The sequence below is a fragment of the Choloepus didactylus genome, chromosome 3 (assembly GCF_015220235.1).
Source record: "Choloepus didactylus isolate mChoDid1 chromosome 3, mChoDid1.pri, whole genome shotgun sequence".
NCBI classification, from domain to species: Eukaryota; Metazoa; Chordata; class Mammalia; order Pilosa; family Megalonychidae; genus Choloepus; species Choloepus didactylus.
In genome coordinates, this window is record NC_051309.1 from 126,532,738 (window position 1) to 126,557,301 (window position 24,564).

A 24,564-nucleotide genomic window follows, 5' to 3' on the forward strand; every position below is an offset into this window, starting at 1 on the left:
CAATGAGTGAAATTTTGTTTAATTGAATGTGCTACAGAAAAATGTTTAGGAGTAAATTGTGGACTGAAACAGGTCAAAATAAAATAACAAGTCATGGAACACAGAGTAAGATGATATAAAGAGTAGGATATAAAAAAGAAAAGGTGGATAGATCCTGAAATTACATGTCAGAGGCTTTTTTGAAAGAAATAATAGAGGGCAGGAAGAGACATATTTCTAAGTTGCGTATTCTTTTTTTTTTATTTTAAGACATGACTGTCCTAAATTGTTTATGAATTTTACAAACACAATTTATATTAGTAGTTACGGGACACTGGAGAGTATTAGGTCTTCCCCAAGCAGGGCGGCGAGAACCAGCAACAGTGTTCCGTAATTTGCTTTCCAAGGCCGCGGCTCTTTTGTGGCCTGCAGAGGTTGGGCCATGAACCTCCCTGTGCTTGTGCATTGGCTTGATGATCCACTGGATGTCAGGATTTCTTCTGATCCTTTATGGAATGGACCAATGAGAATAACCTCAAAGAATCTGTACGTGGAATCTTCACCAACCCAGTAAGAATTCAAAACTCTCGGAGTTCCACAGTGGCATTTGGCTCACCCCTGGCCACAGACTGAAGGCTTTGAGGAAACTTCAGCTGCTTAACACTATGCTGGACAGGTTTGCCATAATTTGCACCCTTAGGAACGAGAAGTCTGAGGCTACCACAGAGCACGTGAATCTGGTAGATGACAAAACCTTGCGTGTTCTTGTATTCCATCTGTGTGATTTACCTGGCCAGGTAAGTAGGGCTGCAGTGGGGTATGATGATGTTAGGGGCCTTGTGGAGAACAGAGAGCTGGCAGTTTTGTCAGCAGAGGACCTTCAGGAGAAATGTTTCTTCCTCGACAGCTCTTGGGTGAACTTGAAGCACCCACTTTGGCTTACCTTTGAGATAAAACTAATGGTTGCCGCCAGATGGAAAGGCATAAATTACATATTCTTTTCCTGTTCTTTTATTGATTCAACTACAGAATATAGCATGCATCTATTTATCAATACTTAAATCCAAATATGTTATTACTGATTCTAGATATACAAAGATTTAAAAAAAATTAAGTCCATTTTTCATTCCGCAATTTACTTAAAATTCATTTTCATGTATTGAACAAGCCATTAGTGTTATTGGTTCAATGACAGTATGAATCTATAATTATGTTTTATTATGTTTACTCATTGTTACTTTTTCCAACATTGCTTTCATTCCACATAGGACTTTTTTCCTTCTGTCTGAAGAATTGCTGGTGACAAATTCCTTCATATACATATATACATATATACATATATATATTTTTTTCTGTATATGTCTTTATTTACTTCCATATTTGAAGGGTATGTCTGCTGAGTTTAGAAATCTGGATCAGTAGTCCATTTATTTAGGGAGCTAAATTTGCCATTTTATTTTCTGTAGGCTTCCATCATTTCCGTTGTGTAGTAAGTTGCTCTTTTTAATGTAGTCTTGCCACTCAGCTGCTCATGGACTCCTTTAAAATTTTTCCTTTTGTCTCTGAATTTTAGCAGTTGTTCTGACAGATATTTATTATGTTTGACTTTTCATTCTTCTTGGTGTTCATGAAACTTCTTGAATCTGAGATTGGGTGAATTTCATTCATCATAAAATTCTCTTAATTTTCAAATTAAGTTTTTGTCCCAATATATATCTCTCTCCCCTCATTCTGGGACTCCAAATACGTATATCATAGAATCCCTAATGACATTGTCTATATATTTTTAAACTTTTTTCCTATCTGTGCTTCTGTCAGAATATTTTTATTGTATCTTACAGTTTGATGATTCTCTAGTCTGGTATATCTAATTCACTGTTAAAACCAGTTATTTTTAATTTTAGTTATTATATATTATACTGATTTTCTAGAACCTTCATTTGACTCTTTTATTATATTCTTGGTCTCTGCTAAGATTTTCCATCTCTTCTTTATGTTCTAACTGAAGTTCCCTTCAAGTCCTATCTAGACTGATTGTTCCTTAATACCTTCAAATATTGTGTTGTATAATTTGTTCAACTTTTATAATTGATTTCTTTGGAAGGTTTTGTCCTATACAAGCATCATGAAAGGACATGAATACATGAAATTTTAGCATAAACCTTAAAATCTTATAATTCTAAATGCATTTATACCTTCATTTTTATAAATAAAGAAAGAAATGTGTGTGTGTATAATTGCTACGGTGTGTTGGGCCATATTTTAAAGTCCCATTTTTCATCTTTGGAAACAGAGATAGGAGCTTTTTGAAGAACATGCAACATCAAAATGCTAGGTTGACAAGAATAAAAGTCTCTGTATTAAAAACTCAGTGATCTTTCCTCCTACCAGATTACGTGCCATGATCATACAATTGGGATTTCAAAGTGAAAGGAAAAATGTCTGATCACTTCAGACATTGACAATTGAAAGCACAGTTTTTATCTCTACTTCACAACAAAAGCAAAATTTAAAGTAACTTTTAGTGTGGTTATACTACACTAGAAAAATAAACCAAGTTCACTGTAAAATGATCAGAAAATAAAATTAAACAATAAAAGAGGAGTTAAAATATCAGAAGCCAATTTCAGAAGTAAATTCTTAACATTGTTTTTAATGACTTAAAGACATGCATGTCACACACCCAAACACATAATTTTAAAAATTCTCCATATAAACTTTTTACTCTAGATGGCGATATCCTTTCCATCTCAACAAAAATACTTCTATATTGCTATTTAATAGAATATCACATCATTACATAACTTTTTCATGCTTAATTATTTTTCTGTTTAAGTAGAAAGAATGAGAGAGTTTAAAAAATTACCATTAAACACAGCAGTGATAAAAGCTGCAGGCCAGATTCACCAATGTATGCTAAAATAAGAGCAAAGAAACTTTAAAGAGAAACAGAACACTTGCATTATCCCAAACTATTTCCCATAGAATAATTGTTAATTACTGTGGCAGTTTTACATATGTCCTCAAATTGTCTGATAATCCTTGCTCCAGGAGGTACAGTGTGATTTCCCTCACCTGGAGCGTGGGCTGGACTTAAGTGTCTGTCTCATTTCTAATGACTAGAACCTGAAAAAGGAAAATAGCAATTTCACTTTGAAGAAACTTGGCAAACAGTACCTTAACCAAGTGATCAAGAGCACCATCACTAGTCATATGTCAGGTTGATATCATATATATCTAATAATATGTCTGCTATGATATCATAAGGACACATAACCTCTGTGATAACCCCTGCCTATTCATGAGAAAATATCAGAAAGCTTAACTGAGGGGGATTTTACAAAATGCCTGGCCAATATTCTTCAAAATTGTTGAGGTTATGAAAAACCAGAAAAGATTGAAAAATGCTAATAGATTGTAATAGACTGAGGAGTTATGATAACTAAATGCAATGTAGTATTCTGGATTGGATCCAGGATCAGAAAAAAGTATATTAGCAGAAAAACTGATGAAATGTTAATAAAGTCTGATGTTTAGTACATAATGTTGTGCTGATGTCAAGTTCTTAGAGTTCATAACTTAAACTAATACGTTAATATCAGAGGAAGTTGGCTAAAGAGTATATGGAACTCCCAATGCTAAAATTATTTCAAAATTAAAAAAATGTCAATCACTGATCTTACATCCTCTTGAGTAAGGGAACAATTTGTAACACCATTCTTTGCACACATCCTAGTTTGTTTCCCCACTTTATATTTCTCCATTGTATTGAAGTATCACCTTTGCAATATGCCATACAATTTTCTTACTTATTTTGTTTATTGTCTGCCTTGTCTCCTCTAGAGGTAGCTCTGTGATGGTAGGGAGTTTGTCTGTTTAGTTCACTAACATGGTATTCCCTTTATCCAGAATTAAGTAAATATTTGTCAAGTAGAATTTTCAAAATTAAACTTTTCTCTATTTTATAAATATGTTTTGCATACAACTAACTCAATCTTACTATTTTGAGGTGCAAGAAAATATTTGTCTTGAAAACACCTAGTCAAATTTCAACAACACAGTATACAATGCACAGGACTTACCTATTTACAATTTTCTCTGATGCAATAAATTAATTTTTTAAGTTTAAATTTTTTTATATTAGACATTAATAAATTCTGGTGAAATAATGAAATCTCAGTAGTCATGATTCCCATTATAGGCAGCTTCTACCTCTTCCCAAAAGATATTTAACCATGTTATTTTTTGTTTAAATGGCTGGAATAAGTCATGAGAAATAATATGTCATTTCGTAGTGAATAATGAGAGTATTGGAAAGGCAGATAACCCCACATCATGTATCTTTTATAGTAAAACAAACCACACAATTATGAATATGTAACAACTTTAAAATTATAGTTTAAAATGTGTTTTATGAATTGTGTTTTATGCTGACTTGATACATATTTCTTTCTAGAATTTTATAATCATATGACAGCCAAATATAACATGATTTTTTTTAAAGCTTATGACATTATGTTGTCTACACAAATCTTTAACTTTTCACCATACTACCTTAAAATTATGTATGTTCTTGTTTTGGAGCATTTGATGGATTAAGTGGCTATGACTGGTGTATGAGATACTGAATATTAAAGTGTATAAAATGGTCTCATCCGTTGATTTAGTAGTAAATTAAATTAGTGAGGGATGGCAGAAATAAAATGAGAAACAAAACTCCAGCAAATATTAAGTTTTATTTAAATTCACTATAATGTTAAAAATATTTCATTAATGTTCTTGATATTTTATAGTTTCTTTACATTCGAAATACCAAGGGGCCCTAGTTATCTCCTTATAAGGAAGCATTAATAAAACTGGCATGGTTTTATAAAATTTTGAATATGCATTTTGTAATTATATTTTTTATTTTGAAATAATTTTAGAATTACAGAGAAGTTTTCTGTCACAAGATAAAATCTAGGATCCCACTTTGCATTTAGTTTTCATGTCTTTTTATTTTCCTCCAATCTGTAATAGCGTTCTGGTCTTTCTTTGCCCCTTGTAGTATTGGCACCTTATAAAAGTAATTGTTAAGAATTCTGTAGCATGTTTCTCAATGTTTGATGCTTCCTCAGATTAAACTGAAGTCATAGATTTCTTGAAATAATACCACAGAGATGACATACCCTTTTCAGTGCATCATATGGAGGAGTATGTTATGTCAGTTTGTCTTGTTACTAGTGATAGCAACCTTGATAACTTGGTACAGGGGTTGTCTACCTTTTTTTTTTCCACTGTTTCTACTTTTCCTTTGTAAGAAATACATATGGGGGGCATTTAAAAACCTATGAGAAACAAATTTACCAACTACAGTATGGTGTTTGTTTGCAATTCTTTTTTTTCTTTAATCTTACGCTGTTTTCCAAAGCTATTTAAATCAAGCTCATCTCTTCCCCACTTCTTCAAGTGCTGTTATGTAATTCATTTTTTAACAGAGGCAGATTTATTTATCACAAAAACCTGATTTTGATTGGGATTGTGTTGAAGCTATAGAACCAAAAGGGGAGAATTCACATCCTAACAAAATTGAGCTATGATTGATATTATATATCTCTTAATTTATTTGGATCTTCTCTGACATCTTTTATCAGTGCTTTGTAGTTTTCATCATATAAATCCTTTATAGAGATTTGTCAAATGTATATCTGTTTAATTTTTTTTGCTAATGTAAATGTTTTTTATTTCAAATTTTAATCACTAATTACTATTATATGGAAATACAATCAGTTACTATAGATGTGTTGAAGTCTTATCCCCTGGTGCCTTTGAATGTGAATTTATTTGGAAATAGGGTGATTTCAGATGTAAGTTAAAATGAAGTTATACTAGAGAAGGATAGGCCCTTAATCCACTATGATTTGTATCCTTATAAGAGGAGAAGAAACACAGACAGACAAGGAAGAATGCCATGTTACAACTGAATAGAGATTGGAATGCATCACAAAACCAAGGAAAACCAGGGATTGCCAGGAAACACCAGAAGCTAGAAAAGGCAAGGAAGCATTCTACCTTATGGGTTTCAGAAGGTGAATGGTTTGATTTTGGATTTCTGGCCTTCAGAACTTTGAGGCAATACATTTCTGCTGTTAAAAAACAAGCAAGTTTGTGGTTCTTTGTTATGGAAGCCCTAGGAAACTAAGACAATTTCTAAGCTCACTTATTAGTCCTAAGATCTATTTTTTTGTAGATTCTTTGCAGTTTTCTGCCTAGAAAACCATGTTGTGTGCAAATAAGGACAGTTTTATTTACTCCTTTAAAGAGTTTCTTAGTTCCCAGCTGTGATCACAAATACTACAAAGTAGGTTGGCTTAAACAATGGGAATTTGTTGGCTCACACTTTTGAGGCTAGGCCAATTCCAAAGTCAATGTGTCAGCAAGGCGATGCTTTCCCCCTGAAGACTTGGCATTCTGGGGCTGGCTGCCAGATCCACCAGTCCTTGGCTTTTCCATCGCTTGGTCAATTCACATGGACATGTCTCCTTTCTCTTCCAGGTTCTGTTTACTTCCAATTTCTACCTGTGGATTAAGACCCACCCTGATTCAAGTGGCCACATTTTAACAATAATACCATCTTCAAAAAGTCCTATTTAAATGGGTTCAACATCTACAGGAATGGATTGAGATAAAAAACATGTTTTTCTGGGATACAAAATTCAAACTACCACACAAAGGATGTATTTTATTTATTCTTTTTGCCTTAATTCACTGGTTAGAAATTCCAATACAACATTGAATAGGAATAGTTAAAGAGGGCATCCTTGTATGAATCACAATGTTAGAGGGAATGCATTTAGCCATTCACCATCAGCTATGATGTTAGTGCAATCATTTATTAGATGTTCTTTATCTAATTAGGATGTTCACTTATATTCCTAGTGTGCTGAGAGGTTTTATCATGGACAAATGTTAGTTTCTTTTTTTCAAATTATTTTTCTAAATCCATTAACATAATTATGTTTTCCTTCTTAAAATTATTAATATATTAATTAATGTTTGAATGTTAAATTAACCTTGCACTCCTGAGATAAACCACATTTAGTTGTGATGTTATTATACTTTTTAGAGATTTCTGGATTCAATTTGTTATTATCTTTTTGAGGATTTTTGTATCATTATTCCTGTAGGATACCGATTGGGAGTTTCTTTTCTCTAACAGCTTTGAATTGGTATTAGCATAACACTAGTCCAATAATATATATTGGTAACTGTTCTTTTTATCTGGAAAGGATTATGCAGAAATGGAGAAATTTCTTCCCTAAATTTTTGTTAAGAATTCCCAAAAGAAACTAACTGATCCTGGAGTTTACTTTGATGAATGACTTTGATGAAATATTCAACTTCTTTAATTAATATAGTGCCACCTAATTTCTTCTTGATTTACTTTTGGTAGTATGCATCTATAAAGAAATTGATAAATTTCAGTGAAGTTTTTTTTTTAATTTATGGGTATACAGTTATTTATGTTACCATTTTAATATCTATATGGTCTCCCCTGAAGTCTCATATCTCATTGTTGATATTGGTGATTTGTGTCTTCTCTTTCTGTTTTCACTTTGGTCAATCTGGTTAGATGTTTACCAGGTTGTAGGTTTTTTCAAAGAACCAACTTTTGGTTTCACTATTCTCTTTACTATGCTTCTGTTTTCAATATCACAGATTTCTGTTTTTATTTTTATTTCTTTTCCTCCATGAGCTTTGGGTATAATATGCTCTTCTTGCTCTAGATGCATTGAGTCGAAGCTTGTATCGATTGGAGACCTTTTCTAATATAAGCATTTTTTGCTTACATTTCTCCTTAATGAGAGCATTGCTTTATCCTACAAATTTAATATGATACGTTTTCATTTTCATTTAGTTCAAAATATGTTTTTATTTTTTCTTTAGACTTTGTCTTTGGCCCATGAATGATTTACAAGTGTGTGTTTTAATTACAAATACTTGGAGTTTGTCCATGTATCTCTCTGTTACCTATGGTCTATCTTGGTGAGCGGTGCATGTGCAGTTGAGAACAATGTGTATTCTGCTGTTGTTCAGGCATGTACTTTATAAATGTCAGTTACGTAAGGTTGGTTGATAGTGCTAATCAGTTCTTCCATATTTCTACTGATTGCCTAATTGTTCCTTGAATTACTGAAAGAGTTTTGCATTGACTAACTTTAATTGAGGATTTGTTTACTTAGGTATTTGTTTATTTCTCCTTTAAATTTTGTTAGTTTTTGTATTATATATAATGAAGTACTATTGAAAGATAGATGGATAGATAGATAGATAACCTTGGAAACATGGAAATAATTTATATTATTTTGGTTTGTGTTTGCATGGTATCATTTTTCCCCATTCTTTTCTTTTCAACCTATTTCTTTGTGTTTAAAGTAGGTTTTCAGTAGATATTATTAAAAAGTATTAAAAAGTAGCTATTAATAAAAAGTATTAGTTTTTATCTTACTTTAAAGTCTAGCATTAAGCTGGTGCTTTTCCAGAATTCAAAATTATTTATTCTTATGGTTGGAATAAATTCTTTGATTTGTTATGCATTCAACATTTTCTAATTTCTCTGAGGTTAACTGAGAAATTTTGATGATTTCATTTTATCTCTATTAAATATTTGTACATTTTTACAAATTTTAAATCAGTTAAAATCCTTTATGATCTGCTATGAATGGACAGTATATGGCAAATAAATTTTCTCTAGACTATTTGCTTTGCAAATAAATTTGCTATTTTTAAGGAAAGTAAAACTGACTAAATAATTATATTTTTAAATTAATTTCCAGTGCTATTCATATATTTGTGTAGATGGTTTTTGTCTGGTGTTCTATCCTTTTTGCCTGAAGACTTCATTCACCATTTCTTGTAGAGTAAGTATGCTGGTAGTTAACTGTCACACCTTTGTTTGTCTTCTTCCTACTGAGATTATGAATGATATTGCATTGAATCTGTATATCAATTTTGGGGAAAAATAAATGTCATCATATTGAATATTTCATCATATTATCATAATATATACATCCACTTAACTTAGTTCTTTGTTTTACTCAATGAAACTTAGTAGTTTGAATGTAGATCTTCTATAAAACTTTAATTAGATATGTCAAGGTGTACATTTCCGATGCTTTAGCACATTAACAACATTTTACAACAGCCCCATATATTGAGTTCCAAAATAGTTTCATCATCCCAAAAGAAAACCCCACCCCTTTTAAGCAGTCACTCCCCATTCCACCCTCTCCCAGCGCTGGGAACATCAATCTGCTTTCTGTGTCTATGAATTTACCTACTCTGGAAATCTCATCTAAGTTTGTTTCACCTAGCATGTTTTTGAGGTTCACACACTGTAGCATGTATTGGTATTTCATTCCTTTTTATGGCTGAAAAATATCCCATTGCATTTATATACCACATTTTGTGCATTCAGCTTTTTATGGATATTTGGATTTTTTCCCACATCTTGGCTACTGTGAATAGTGCTGCTACAAACATTATTTTACAAGTGTTTAGCTGCCTGTTCTCAGTTCTTTGGGGGTAAATTCCTAGAATTGGAATTACTGGGTCATATTGCAGTTCTATGTTTAACCATCAAAATGGTTTCCACAGCAGCTGCATGATTTTACATTCCTGCCAGCCATGTTCAAGGGTCCTATAATGCCATACCTTTGCCAAAGCGTGATATGTCTTTGTTTTTTTAAAAAAAAATTATTATAGACATCCTAGTGGGTGCAAAGTGGTACCTCATTGTGGTTTTGATTTGCCTTTCCCTAATAACTAAAGATGTTGAACATCTTTTCATGTGCTTGTTGGCCATTGCATATCTTCTTTGGAAAGATTTCCATTCAAGTTCTTTGCCCATTTTTCAATTAGCTTGTTTGACTTTTTCTTATTGAGTTATAAAAGTTATCAATATATATTCTTTATATAAGACCCTTTTTAGATATAAGATTTACAACTTTTTGCTCCTCTTCTGAGGGTTGTCTTTTTGATTTCTTAATAATGTCCTTTCATGCACAGACAAGTTGTTAATTTTGATGAAGTTCACTTGAATTTTACTTTCTTTGCTTGTGATTTTGTGGTCATATTTCAAATTCATTGCCAAATCCAAGCGCATGAAAATGAATCCCAATGTTTTCTTCTAAGAATTTTATTGGTTAACTCTTATATTTATACCTTTGGTTGGTTTGGGGTTCATTTCTTGCTGAGAGATAATAATAATTTCATTACTTTGCTTGTAGATATCCAGTTGTCCCAGTATCATTTGTTGAAACTCTTCTTCCTGAGATTCATAGAGACAGTAAAATACTTCCATCATGCCCATCATTTAAGAGAAGGGCTTATTCTCATTGGATTTTGCTTTTCATTTCAGCAATTCCTGTTTGACCTTCACTGACATATGACAATTGAAAGTTTTCTCCAGCTCTTTGACTCTCTTTTCATTCAACAGGCCAAACAAGAAGTATCCCGCTTGGGTCAGTCTTGGCTTCCCTATCAAAAATCAATTGGTCATGTGTGCTTGCGTTCATTTCTGGACCTTCAAATCTATTACACTGGTATATATGTCTGTTCTAATGCCATTCCATCACTATTTTGATTGTTTCAGCTATGTAGTAAGCTTTGAAATCAGGAAGTGTGAGTCCTTCAGATGTGTTCTTTTCCAATAACAGTTTTGCAATTCAAGTCTCCTTGCAATTTTGTATGAATTTAAAACTGGATTTTTCACTTATGCAAAAAAATCCATTGATTTTAATGGGGATTGTATTGAATTGTATTGACATTTTACCAATATTAAATATCTTAATCCATGAACACATGATGCCTTTCCATTTTTAGGTCCATTTCAATTAATTCAACGATATTGTAGTTTTCAGTGTACAGGTCTCTCGTCTCCTTGTTTAAGTTTATTCCTAGAGATTTTATTATTTTAGGTCCTATTGTAAATGGAATTATCTTAGATTCCTTTTATTACTGCTTTTCACTAGTGTATTGAAATATGACTGGTTTTTATGTTGATCTTGTTTCCTGCAACTTTGTTGAATTCACTTTTTAGCTCTAATGGTTGTTTTGTGGATTTTTTAGGATTTTTTATATATAAGATCATAATGTCTGCATATAAGGAGAATTTTAATTCTTCCCTTCAAATCTGGATACCATTTTTTACTGTCTTGTTTTACTTTTTACTGTCTAATTGCTCTCACTAAAATTTCAATACAATGTTGAAAATAAGTGGCAATAGAAGGCATTCTTGTCTTGGATGTGATCTAATGGGAAAGACTCAATTTATTCACATTGAATATGATGCTAGCTGCAGGTTTTCATAAATGTGATTTATCAGGTTAAGGAAGTTCCCTTCTATTCCTACATTTTTATGAATTAATTTTCATGAAAGGTTATTGGATTTTGTCAAATTCTCTTTCTTCATTAACTAAGTTGATCAAGTGTTGTAGTTTTCTTTCATTCTATAATGTCATTTATTACATTGCAATGATTTTTACACGTTGAACTCTTGTATTCTTCGGAATTTCTAGGAATTAGTTTATTTCATGTAGAGCATCAAATTAGTGTGTTTCTAGGAATTAGTCCACTTCATGTAGTGTATCAAATTATTTGGTGTAAAACAGTTCATGGTATTTTCTTATACTTTTTTTTATATTCATAGGACCAGTAGTGCTACCCCCAATTTCATTTCAGATTTTTAAAATTTGAGACTTCTCTTTTTCTGTTAGTCAATTCAGCTAAAGATTTGTCATTTTAAAAAATCATTTCAAAAAACGAGCTTTTGGTTTTATTTATTTTCTGTATTTTGTATCTATTCTGTAATTTATGTCTGCTTTCACCTTTATTATTCCCTTCCTTCTGCTAGATTTGGTTATTTTGCTCCTCTTTTTCTAGTTTCTTTAGGTGTAAATTCAGCTTATTCATACAACTTTTTTTAATACAGGAATTTTTTCCTCTGAGCAACGCTTTCACTGCATCTCATAGCTTTTTCTATGTTGTGTGTGTGTTTCATTTCTCTCAATGTGTTTTCTCATTTCCATTGTGATTTATTCTTTGACTCATTGGTTGTTTAAGAATGTGTTTTTTAATTTACACATATTGGTAAATTTTCCAGTTTTGCTTTTGTTATTGATTTCTACTTTCATGTCATTGTGGCTTGAGAGCATTCTGTGGAATATATATATATATATATAGTTTTTAATTTTGAGTTGTTTTGCTATCTAGCATATGACCTATCATGGTGAATATTCCATGGGCACTTAAGAAAAATGTGTATATTGCTGTTTGGGGTGGGATTTCTAAATATGTCTGTTAGATCTATTTGTTTATAGTTTTGTTCACATCCTCTATTTCCTTATTGAACTTCTGTCCTGTTTTTCTGTCCATTTGTAAAAGTGAGATATTGAACTCTCCAATTATTATTGTAAACCCATCTTTTACTCTCTTCAATTCCATCATTTTTTTCTTCATGTATTCTGCTGCACTGTCTTTAGGTACATATATGATTATAATTGCTTATCTTCTTGATAGATTGAGCCTTTTAGCACTATATAATGCCCTTCTATGTCTCTCATAATACATATTTTTTTTAGTTTAAATATATTTCTCTAATTTTATAGCCACTACAGCTTTCTTTTATTTACTATTTGCATAGAATAAAGTTTTCCATCCTACCACTTTCAACCTATTTGTGCTTTTGGATCTAATTTGATTCCCTTGTAGATAACATGTCAATCTCTGCTTTCTGGTTGGAGAGTTTAATCCATTTACATTGAGATTAGTAATAAGGAAAGAGTTACATCAGTCATTTTAATATTTGTTTTCTAGTCCTTTTTTTAAAAAATTGTTTATTCATCTGTTTGTTTTTGTAGGGAAGCATTTTGATTTCTCTCTCATTTCTTTTCTGTGTATTTTTGTTTTTTTTTTTTTTCTTGGTGATTACCCTGGGGATTATAATTAACCTCTTAAACTTATAACATTATTTTGAGTTAATACCATACCAATAGATGACTTGAACAAAACTATAAGCAAATAGATCTAATAGACCTACACAGAACATTTCACCCTAAATAGTAGCATATGCATTTTTCTCAAGTGCACATGAAATATTCACCATGATAGATCATGTATTAATCAACAAAACAACTCTCAATTATTTTAAGTAGTATACAAAACTCTGCTCCTATACAATTCCATCCCTCTTCCTTTAAGCTGTTGTCACAATGCATACATTGTGTTCCAAATAGCAAATATTTATAAGCATTGCTTTATTCATTGGTCTTTTAAATCATATTGGAAACAGAGGTCCTACAAATCAAAAATACAATAATCTGGGCTTTGTATTTACCTAAGTAGTTAAATTTACTAATGTTTTTTTTCTTTCTTCATATGGCTCAAATTATTGTCTAGTGTCTTTTCATTTCTACCTCAAGAACTCCCTTTATCATTTTTTTTATAAGGCAAGTCTACAAGTGACAAACTCCCTTAATTTTTAATTTATCTGATAATGTCTTAATTTCTCTATCATATTTGAAATACAATTTTGCCAGATGTTGAGTTCTTAGTTGGCTTTTTTTTTTTTTTCTCTTTCAGCACTTTAAATATGCCTGTTAGACTCATGGATTCTGATGGAAAGAGTTTGATCATCTATTGAGGACCTTTCATCGATGAGAAGTTATTTCTCCCTTGTTGGCTTCAAGATTCTTTATGTTTGGCCCTTAGAGTTTGGTTATAATGTGTCCCAGTGTGGATCTTTATCTTTGTTCTTCATTGAGCTGCTTGGAGATATACATGCATGTCTTTTATCAAATCTATAACATTTTCATCCTTATTTCTTCAAATAATCTATCTTCCCCTTTCTTTTCATCTTCTGCTATGACTTCCATTATGTGTATGTTGGTTCACTTGATGCTGTTCCACAGATCCCTTAGGTTCTGTCTACTTTTTAAAGTTATTTTTTCATTCTCCTCTTCAGCTAGCAAGGCACATGACCGTTGTCTGCTGGCCCCTCACTCAGCTCCTGGTTCCAGTGGCCTCCTCTCTGAGTTCTGTGGGTCCTTTCTTAGCATCTCCAGTGCTTTTTGCTAAGCTCTCTCCAAACTTCCCTGGGTGTTTCTCTCCCTGAGCTCTCTCAGCTCTTTCTGTCCTTTAGCTTCTCATAATGGACTCCAGTAAAAGATTAAGACCCACCTTGAATTGGGTGGATCACATCTCCATTGAAACAACCTAATCAGAAGTTCCCACCTAAGATAAGTCTGCTCCCACAGGAATGGATTAAAGGAACATAGAGTTTTTGGGTACACAACAGCTTCGAACCAGCACAGTTCTCTATTTGTTGAGACATTGTTCTCTCTGTTTCCTTTAGCTCTTTGAACATATTTAAAATAATTGATTTAAGTCTTTGCCTACCAGGGTCAATGTCTGTGCATCCCCGGGGACTGTTTCGGTGAATTTTCTTTTGAATGGGCCATGATTTCTTGTCTCTTTGCTTGCTTTGTAATTTTTTGTTGAAAATAGACATTTTTAATATAATATTGAAAGTCTGGAAATCAGATTCATCCCCCTCCTCAGGTTTGCTTTTCTAACACCCGGTGGATTGTTGTTGTTTCATTATATGGTGACTTTTCTACACTTTTGGTAAAGTTGCATTCTTTCTTTTTCTTGTAGCCAGCTACTGTTTGGGCAGAGTTGTCTGTGAATGCCATTTTTGAGTTGCCTATTTCTTGATTCAATATTATCTTGGTTTTTGTAAACTTTTGACTATTTTCCAGATTTCTGAAGTGGTTGATTCTAACAGTGTTTGCTCATTTTTTGGTGTTTCTGTGGAGGGGCATCTACCTAATCTACAATTTTACAATACCATTGATTTTTGAATTTTGATTATGAATGTAGTAACTTTAATCATTTGTTAAATCTAATCATCTGGCATAATTCATTTTTTCAACTTCCTCAATATATTTTCAATATATGCAGAATCTGTAAGGGAGATATATTTGTCTTTTTTAATTTTTTCAATTTTTTTCTTATTACTACACCATTGTTATGTGTTAATCAATTTTTGAACTTTTCAAAGTCTAAATTTTTGCTTTGTTAAATTCCTCATTTCTCTTTTTATATTTATTTTCTATGCCATTTGTTTATCTTTGTTGTCCTGTTCATTCAAATTTCCTTCAGTTTCTCTTTGTGTTCTTTATTACTGTTTATACATATTTAATTTTCAACTTTAATTTTTGTAATATATGTATTTCCATTATAATTTTCTTTCTTTAACATATTTAAGCACATCATCCATTTTTTTTCATATATTTCATATTTAAATCATTTGGTATAAACTGTTTTCTAATAGAGTATCATTCCTTCTTTAACTAACTAGTTATATAGAAATGTTTTCAGTAATTTCTAAAAAGATAAGGACTTTTCTAATTATTTATTTTGTTATTGACTTCTTGTCTCAAATAAAGCAGACATAATGGGCTGAGAATAATTTACATTCTTTTAATAATATTAAAGTTTTCTTTATCTCAGCATATGTTCAGTTTTAGAATATATTCCATGTACACTTGTAAAGAATACATATTTTGACATTGATGTATACTGTATTTTTGTATTTATATTAAATTTATTTTGTTATTTGTGTTATTCAGATGGTTTTTTTTATATTGGTTTATGCAACTTTATTGAAGAAAAATAAATCAATTACTAGCAGAGCTATTAGTTGATCACTCACCTATTGACAATTTGCATCATTTATTCAGTGCAATATTAAACAGTGTATTGGAAGATAGATTAACTAATAGCTCTAAGCTTCCTAACAATTTAAATGAAAATTACAAAATGTTTGAGACCCTATTTTGGAATACAAAAGATTGTATTCCCTATTTGGAATACAAAGGGTGTTTGACTTCCAATTTCCTTTCTCTGTAGAACAAGAACAGGTCATTCCTTTATTGACATGCATAAAATACATCACATTTTCTGTTCTGTCGATGCTATAAATTCAATACTAATTCTCCAGCCACATCAGTTATGAGCATAAAGTATATCATGGTAACCTCAAATCTCTAACAGTGTAAGGCTTAAACAAGAATGGATGCTGCTATAGAATAATGCTGTTTCCTTTGATGTGACAACTGAACATCCATCTCCCTCCCCCTCAGATGACTTCTTCAGCATGTTAGAACAGTGAGGAATGTTTTTAGTCTCATAACAAAGTTCGAGTGAAGACATTGGCCATGTAATACACATGCTCCTTTTTTTTAAAAATTCTGAATCTTGGGCAACTGTTCTTTTGTAACAACTTTACAGTTTCTAAAAGCAGTTATTGTCCAAAGCTGGAAGAACTTATGTCTTCTCAGATGAGCATGTGAATGAATGGAGGGAGGTAAACAAAAAATAAAATTAAAAAAGACGAGGTCTGATAGGGGAGCAGCTGGATAAGAAAATCAAAAAAGGAACAGTAATTTAAAGTTTATTCCAGCTATAATGTAGGTTATTCTGACTTTAAGGTAGCATCACATGGCATACTTCTGAATCTATTCCCGAGATATTCTGTTGAACTTATCTCTGTCTGTTTTATAGATCCATGCAATCTCTGGCACTAGGGTGTCATCTGGGTTCGAATCACATAGCAGTGAACAAATGGATAAAACAACTTTAGAAATAGTTAAAGCAGGAGACCACTGTGATCTTAGAATATTGAGACAAATGCTGCCATTACTGTTAATATTTGGATGATAAATTCTTGTCCTAAATGCAACCTTAGGTGGTTTGAAGGGGTAGTCTGTAGGGAAATGAATTGTCAAAAAAAATACACTGCCTTGATATGGGCTATCATTAGGTCCCATAATTGTGGCTTGCCAATGAAATATATCATCCCCAACTGGACCTGCAGAACACTGTGCTGGGGGGGTCAAGGGCCAAATCACTAAGTTCCTTATTAATCCGTTTCAGCGCCATAGGCTGTGCTTTTCATCTGGCTCTGCACTATCTTAGTGTGCGCTCCAAGGTCCAGCCAAAACTCTTGATTATCAGGGAGGGGGCCGGGGCCTCCCTCAAGCTGCGGCCTCCTATGGGGCTCACACACCATTCAGATGGTTTTAGACTTAAGGAATTTATGTTTTGACTGTTCTAATCTGATGGGGATTTGTCTCTTTCATATTTAGTTTAATCATTGTACTATGGTATCCATACACATTTAGGACCATCATATCTTTTAAGCAGATTAAATGCATTAAAATTATGACCAATTATCTTTAGAATGCATCTTGCTTTTAAGTTCACTATCTGATATGAGCATAATTATGTTGATATTTCATTTAGTACTTGCGATGATATACCATTTTCCTTATTTTTTTAGTTTTTACCTTTCTGTGTTCTTGCCTTCCAGTTTGCTAATTTAGCTTTACATGTCCATGTGATTTCATACCTTTTTAATAAGTTCTTTATTTAAGATATTATAATTTTCTACTAGAGTGTCCATTTGACTTTTTTAGTATATGAAAATTGTTTAAAATCTTCTATCATAACATTTATTTTTCTTGAACATATTAAGAATAATTATTTTATAATTTATTTAAAAATTATTCAGCTAAAGCCAAAAGAAACAAAAGGTGACGAGTGACATGAGGAAGGGGTATCAATAATCTCATTGTTAATTTTTGTCTCCTGGGTGAAGGTATATTGTGATAATTATATTACAAGTATTTAAAAATAAAATTAGATATCATTCTTGTTTGCCAGGCTGCTGAAAGCAGATGCCATAAACTGGGTTGGCTTTTAGTAAAGGGAATTTATTACCTTACAAGCTCACAGTTCTGAGGTCATGAAAATGTCCAAATCAAGGCATCATCAAGACAATACCTTCTTCCTGAAGACCAGCTGCCAGTGAGCCCGGACTCCTCTGTCACATGGCAAGGCACATAGTGGAATCGGCTGGTCTCTCCATTCTCTTTTATGTTTTGTTGCTTTCAGCTTCTTGCTTCCATGGCCTTCTCTCTCTTTGAATTTCATTCCCTTATAAAGTACTCCAGTGAGAAGTTTAACACCCACCCTGAATGAGGTGGGTCAAATCTTAAGTTAAGATCCTACTCACCAAAAGATCTGACTTACAATGTGTCTGCACTCACAGGAATGGATTAACTTTAGGAACATACTTTTCTGGCATACATACAGCTTCAAACCATGACAGGTATCAGCACCTGAGCTAGTTGTTAGGATTACATAAAAAAACAGATATGGTATATAGCTAAGCAGATTAATTGTGGAGAAGCAGAGCGAAGAACAATGACTACATGCTATGTTCCCTGTAAATGCCAAGAACATACTTTTTATAACACCTGGTGGTTCAAATTTGCCAGATTTCTATGAATTATCTGTGTGTCCTTTCAACAGTACTAGTCACCAATATCCTTTGAACCTTGTTTCAAATTATGTATAGAGGTTATTTCTGAAGTATTGCATTTCTCACTGAGATTTCTTTTTAAAATATTACCTTACACAATATATAGATTAAATATCAGATTTAGCTTCTAAATGGTTATTGATCTTTTCTAATATCAAGTGCATGGTAAATGTAATATATATTTCACACCACTAAGTTTATTTAACGTATGTGTCATACTTTACCTCTAAGAGCAATTTCAACACTGGGTGCTGTCTTCGTTTTCCAGGGCTGCTATAACAGATATAACAGACTTGTTGGCTTAAACAGCAGGAATGTAGTTTCTCACAGTTTTGGAGGCTGGAAGTCCAAAAGTAAGGTGTCAGAAGGATTGTGCTTTTTCTGAAGTCTGTAATGGTGGCTTGCTGGCAGATCATAACTCAGTCTCTACCTCTCTCCCATGACAGTGTGTCTCCTGTCTCCTCCTGGCTCTGTCCAAAATCTTCTGCTTATAAGGACTATAGTCATATGTAATTAAGGACCATCCTGATTAATTTTGGCATCACTCCAACTAATAACATCTTCAAATACCCTATTTAAAGATGGGCTCACATCCATAGGACTGGAGGTTAAGACTTGAACATGTCATTGTAAGGGACATGATTCATCCCCTAAGTGGGGCCGAATAATTCAGAGAAGACTTTAAATGTGCCAACTTTTATGGAAATGTTTTATGAATACCCTACTTTAGATGTATGAATTTTAATAAATTTTTAAAATTGCATTTCTTAAATATCATACCTAATATATTTGTTGGAGAATGTTTGCATGTCTTCACATTGATTTTACTCAAAAATGGATTCAGCAAGGAAGAGGTCATAACTCTATAAAGATAAATTTCTAAAATTGAAAACAAACACTTTCTTCCATTGAACTCTCTTTTATACCAAGCTTGTGTAGATTATGTGGAAAAGCTGTCATACCAATCTTTTTTGTTCCTACTATCAGCATTTGAATTAAACAAAAACAAAAACAAAAACAAACAAACAAAAAAACCCTAAGAAGTAGAATGAGCAGTCTTAAATTTAAGTTAAATTACCCAGATGTTCTCACTTATTATAGTTTTTACCCTGGGTAAGAGGAAGAACAGGTGGTTGGCTAAACACTGGCAAAAATGAAGATAGAAAGGATGCATATTTATTAAATTTTGTGCATTTTCCCAACTCAGCTATTTTTCTAATAGTCACAACTCTTCCAGCAAGAACATGTTTCTTTCTAAGCTGCTTTAATTCAGCCAAATTGTATTTTAGCTGATTTCTTATCTGGGTCTTTGCCACAAGCACAAACTGTTCTATGGTCAATGTGTTATAACAGTGATCAAAAAGCATTCTGTTTGCATCAGATTTAACTGAAAGTATATTCTTTATTTCTGGCTAACTGCCAGCCCTGTGGCTTAAGATCACTGCTTAAAACTATGAAAATGTAATTTCTTGCTACAAACATTTTAATACTTTGAGAAATTTCCATATTTCTCTTATTTGTTTCTCTCTGCATTATGAAGAAATCCCTTATCATTACCTAGAAGAACAATTATCAGAATAAAAGCATAAAATCCCACATCTAAATGCAGATATGCTGTTTAAATTATAAATATCTAACACTTTAGAAAATTTCCAGATTTTTGTAGATACATATTCTAGAAATATTATTGCTGAGGTTCATGAGCAAGGGCATTAATCAGAAGGATGCCACTTTAATTACTGAGTGTAAAAGTTCCTTTTAGAAAGTGGGAGACATTTGTTATTCATATTTAGCCATAGCAAATTTTGTATTAAGTACAGAAATTTGAATATGCACTAAGATCTATTTCATTTTGTATTTCTGAAAAACTTGTATTTATTTGGGTTCTATAAAGAGGCAGTCTTTTTATGGGAGAGTGAAAATAAATGAAAAAACTGATGTGTTTAAGAAAATCAATTAATAATAAAAGTTGGGGGGGTTGCAACATTTTCTTAAAGGGTCAATAATAAATTGTTTACAGTTTCTGATTCAGAAGTTTCATGTTGCAACTATTTAACTTTACCATGGCAATAGGAAAAGCACCCATAGATAACATGTAAACAAATAAGCATGGATGTGTTACAATAAGTTTTTTTTAAAAGTAGTATGTGGGCTGGATTTGGTCCATGGGACTTTATTTGCCAGTCTCAGTTATAGGTGAATATGTCAACCGTATTAGCACAAGCTTAATGCTGAATGCATGTTTTTGAATGAGAAGTAGTGTTAATATTTCCCTCTTTGCATTTATTCAGCATTCAGCTGCAACATACACCTCTATTCTTAAAGTTACTTATATCACCTTTTATTAGTTTCACAGAAAACTATGGTAAAGGGATTTCCAATTTAAAAAAATAATTCAATGAGAAAGCAGAGGTGTTAAATATTGATATGTAAGTGACAAGGGAAATGAGAAACTCTTCTGTACATTTCAAAATGTTAATGAATTTTAAAGTATCAGGTTAACTCTATATTAAAGGACCACCTCCGCTTTGCCTTCTCATGTAGAAGTACTGTTTCTACCAAAGCAAGAACATAGTATCTATTAAATTTATGCATTTTTAAAGTATATTTTCACTTAAAAATAGTGGTTATATATAGTTTTATGGTTATCTTAACTTCAATTCATTTCACTCTGCTTTATTTTTAGAAACATAACTTTCTTCTGTGCCTTAGAACAGAAAAATTTCAAAGAAATAAAACTGTATCAGACTGAGATAGGAATATTTGTTTACATTATGAAAAACAATTGGTAATCCTATGAATCATCTGAGAATAAAATTAAATAAATGGGAAGTTGCTAAAAAAATTGAAATGTCATAAAATTGCATGCCATTGCATATTTTCATAATACTATTACTCCTAGTAATAAAATATATTTTGATAAACAGCATCATTCTCAGAAATGATAATGATTGTTTTCTTATTTAAAGATCTTAGATTCATGCAGTGAAGGGCTTGTAGTTAAAAGAATTATTTGCAGTCCAATGATATATAACAATGTTTTAGATTCTAACTATGGGGCCACTTGATTTTGAAACTGAAATTTAAATTCAGATAAGGTAATTCTCAGGTAAATCCAATAAATTTTCTGTCACAAATGTGTTTATTGCTGGCTGTCTTCTAGTTTCCAACCTTGAAGAATTATTTTATTTAAGAAAGAAACTATGAACAGGTGTCATATTTATAAATGTATTTCTATTGGCACTAAGAGTAATCAATTTTATTAATTTTTTAAAACTTAAACTTATTAAAACTATAAATACTGTCAGCTGTCTACAAAATAAAGAATCATATTTTTATGTTCTCAATCCTAGTTTAATCTTAAGTAATTAATATAACAATTATTGCATTATAAGATTATAGTAGTGGTGACTAAATTATTTATCAAAAATGCTTTCACCATTGTGTTGATATATAACTCCTCTTAATAGCATGTTTTGTTCTGTATTTGCAACCTTTATCAAAGAGAAACAGGTCTATCTCTGAGTTTATATTTTTTTTTATTCTTTTTGTCCTCACATCAAATCTTCATTGATTGAATTAGCATGACTTTAACTTTGCTGTGTATGTGCATGTGTACAGCTGTATGTGTGTGAGTGTACATCCAGTCTACAACTATGTATGTATATGGCTATAAGCCAAATACACCTTTTTACCCTTTTTTAAAAAGTCAACAGCTATTTATACATTTCATTTATGTAAATATGTATGTATAAGCACATATGCATAATTGTGAATTAATATATATACATATTCATTTATATTCATATATGTATTTATGAATAATTTTTGCTTTGAAATACTTAAAAATTAAATAGCATGGAATATTTATCCATTATTTCATTCCATACACTTTGTTTTGGTCTGTTAAAGCTGCCAGAATGCAATATACCAGAAATGAGTTGGCTTTTACAAAGAGGGTTTAATTGCTTACATTTTTACAAATCTAAGGCCATGTGTCCAAATGAAGACACCAACAAGAGGGTACCTTCTCTGAATAAAGGTTGCTGGCATCTGGGACATCTCTGTCACATGGATGGCACATGGCTGGCATCTGCTAGTCCTTCTCTCCCAGGTTTCATTGCTTTCAGGTACTGGTTTCAGTGGCTCTTTCAGCTTCTGTGGATGTTTCTTGGTGTTTCTGCCTTTTATACTCTCATAAAGGGCTCCAGTAAAGGATTAAGACCCACCTTCAATTGGATGTGTCACATTTCAATTGAAATAACCTATCCAAAAGGTCCTACCCACAATAGATCTGCACCCAAAAGAATGGATTAAAAGGACATGGCATTTTCTGGGATACATAACAGCTCCAAACTACCACACATATTATTAAAATTGTAAGGATTTTGCTATAGAGTGTACATTTTTGTTGAAAACTTTATAAAACAGTATTTTTGCAAATATGTATTGCATTTTACTGTTCTAAATTTTATTATAATTATTACTATTATTAATATTTGCAAGTTGAGTTATCAACCACATATACTGAACTCCCTAATTTGTTTTTATCCACTTGTATTTTTAGACAGGCAATCAAAACAACTCCAGACAATGAGTTTGTGTTCTTTTCTTTTTATCCACAAAATACTACTATATTTTTCTTTTCTTGCATCATTCCATATACCCTATATCATTGGCCAGAATCAACAAATGTTTTTTCCCATTACTTTTGCAGTAAATCCTGATTATATCCTCTTCCTATATGAGATATTCATCTAGAGATATTTTCAATGTTCTGCGTCTAAGTATGACTGGAAATATTTTTATCCTGCCCTCATAATTTGGGTCAGTAGAAAACTTTGGGTTTGACGGTTTACAAATAGCGGACAGCACAGTGTTGTGGTTCCTTGAAATTGGGGAAATGAACAAGGTGTCCTTATGATCACATGGTCTGTCTCCTTTGAACTGCAACACAGTTAAGTAGAACCCAAGCAGAGCACTGAAATATTGTTGAATTTTGGAGAATGAGATTGAATAAGGGAAAGACTGAGGGAACTAAAATTCAGGGGGTAGAGTAAGAGGGAGGAGGGTGCATAGCAAATAAAGAATTCCAAAAGACAAAAAAAAAAGTAAGGATTCCCTTAACCCTGCTGCAGATTATTAGGTTGAAACTCCCTGAGGCCAGCTAAAATATGAAGAGGAACTGAGAACAGAACAAATCTCAAAGGTCACACAGGGTCAAAGATACTAAAATTCCAGTAAGTTAGAAAAGGTACAATCATTGGCATTCATTACAGACCATGGAAGTATCAACACAGTATTAGTGGAGCTAGACTCACCCTAGAATTAATGCTAATACTGATCTGCCTGTCAAAAATTTAAAAATAAATCATAAATGTATCAAAGCTAATCATCAATTAGCCTGACTGACTGCCAAAATATACTTGAACATTTCTTAAAGGAAAATAACAAAATTCAGACACTCAATATGTTTGCAATGCTATCATCCATAAAAAATTACTAAATACATCAAAAATCAGTATAGTCTCAATCTAAGTAAGAGTCCTTTCAGTTAATAAGAACAGATCCTGAAATGAGAGTGATGTTGGAATGACTATTCTATGACACTGAAAGAGTACCATAAATGTGTTCATATATCTAAAGTCCAAAAGCATGAAAAATTGGGATAATAGTGAAAGACATGAAATAAAAGAACCACATGGAACTTCTAGAGATAGAAAGCATAATATATAAAAGCCAAAACAAAACAAAAAAACACAAACTAAATGGGTTAAAGAGAATATTTGACATTGCAAAACAAAGGATCAATAAATATGATGACATAACTATATAAACCATCTTAACCTGATCTTTCCAATATTATTGACTCAGTTTTATGAGAACACATTTCCAGTGCTCAATGGTTACGCATGCTTAGTAATGTATTGGCTAGCACATACTATGAAATCATTGCATCATTAAGAAAGTCCTAATGGAATACGCTGATGCACACACAGAGAAAATGAAATGTCTAAAGTAAGTAGATGATAGATACAGATGGTAGAGATAGAAGATGGTAGATGATAGACATAGATAGATCAATCAATTGATCAATCGATAGGTAGATAGGTAGATCGGTAGATCGGTAGATAAAACCAGTGTTTCACTGTCCCATG

General features: G+C 32.1%; 2 pseudogenes; both read right to left on the reverse strand.

Moving 5' to 3' along the window:
* Window positions 1-244: 244 nt before the first annotated feature.
* Window positions 245-10,330, reverse strand: LOC119530413 (annotated as a pseudogene).
* Window positions 10,331-16,339: 6,009 nt separating this feature from the next.
* Window positions 16,340-16,962, reverse strand: LOC119528780 (annotated as a pseudogene).
* Between the last annotated feature and the right edge of the window lie 7,602 nt (window positions 16,963-24,564).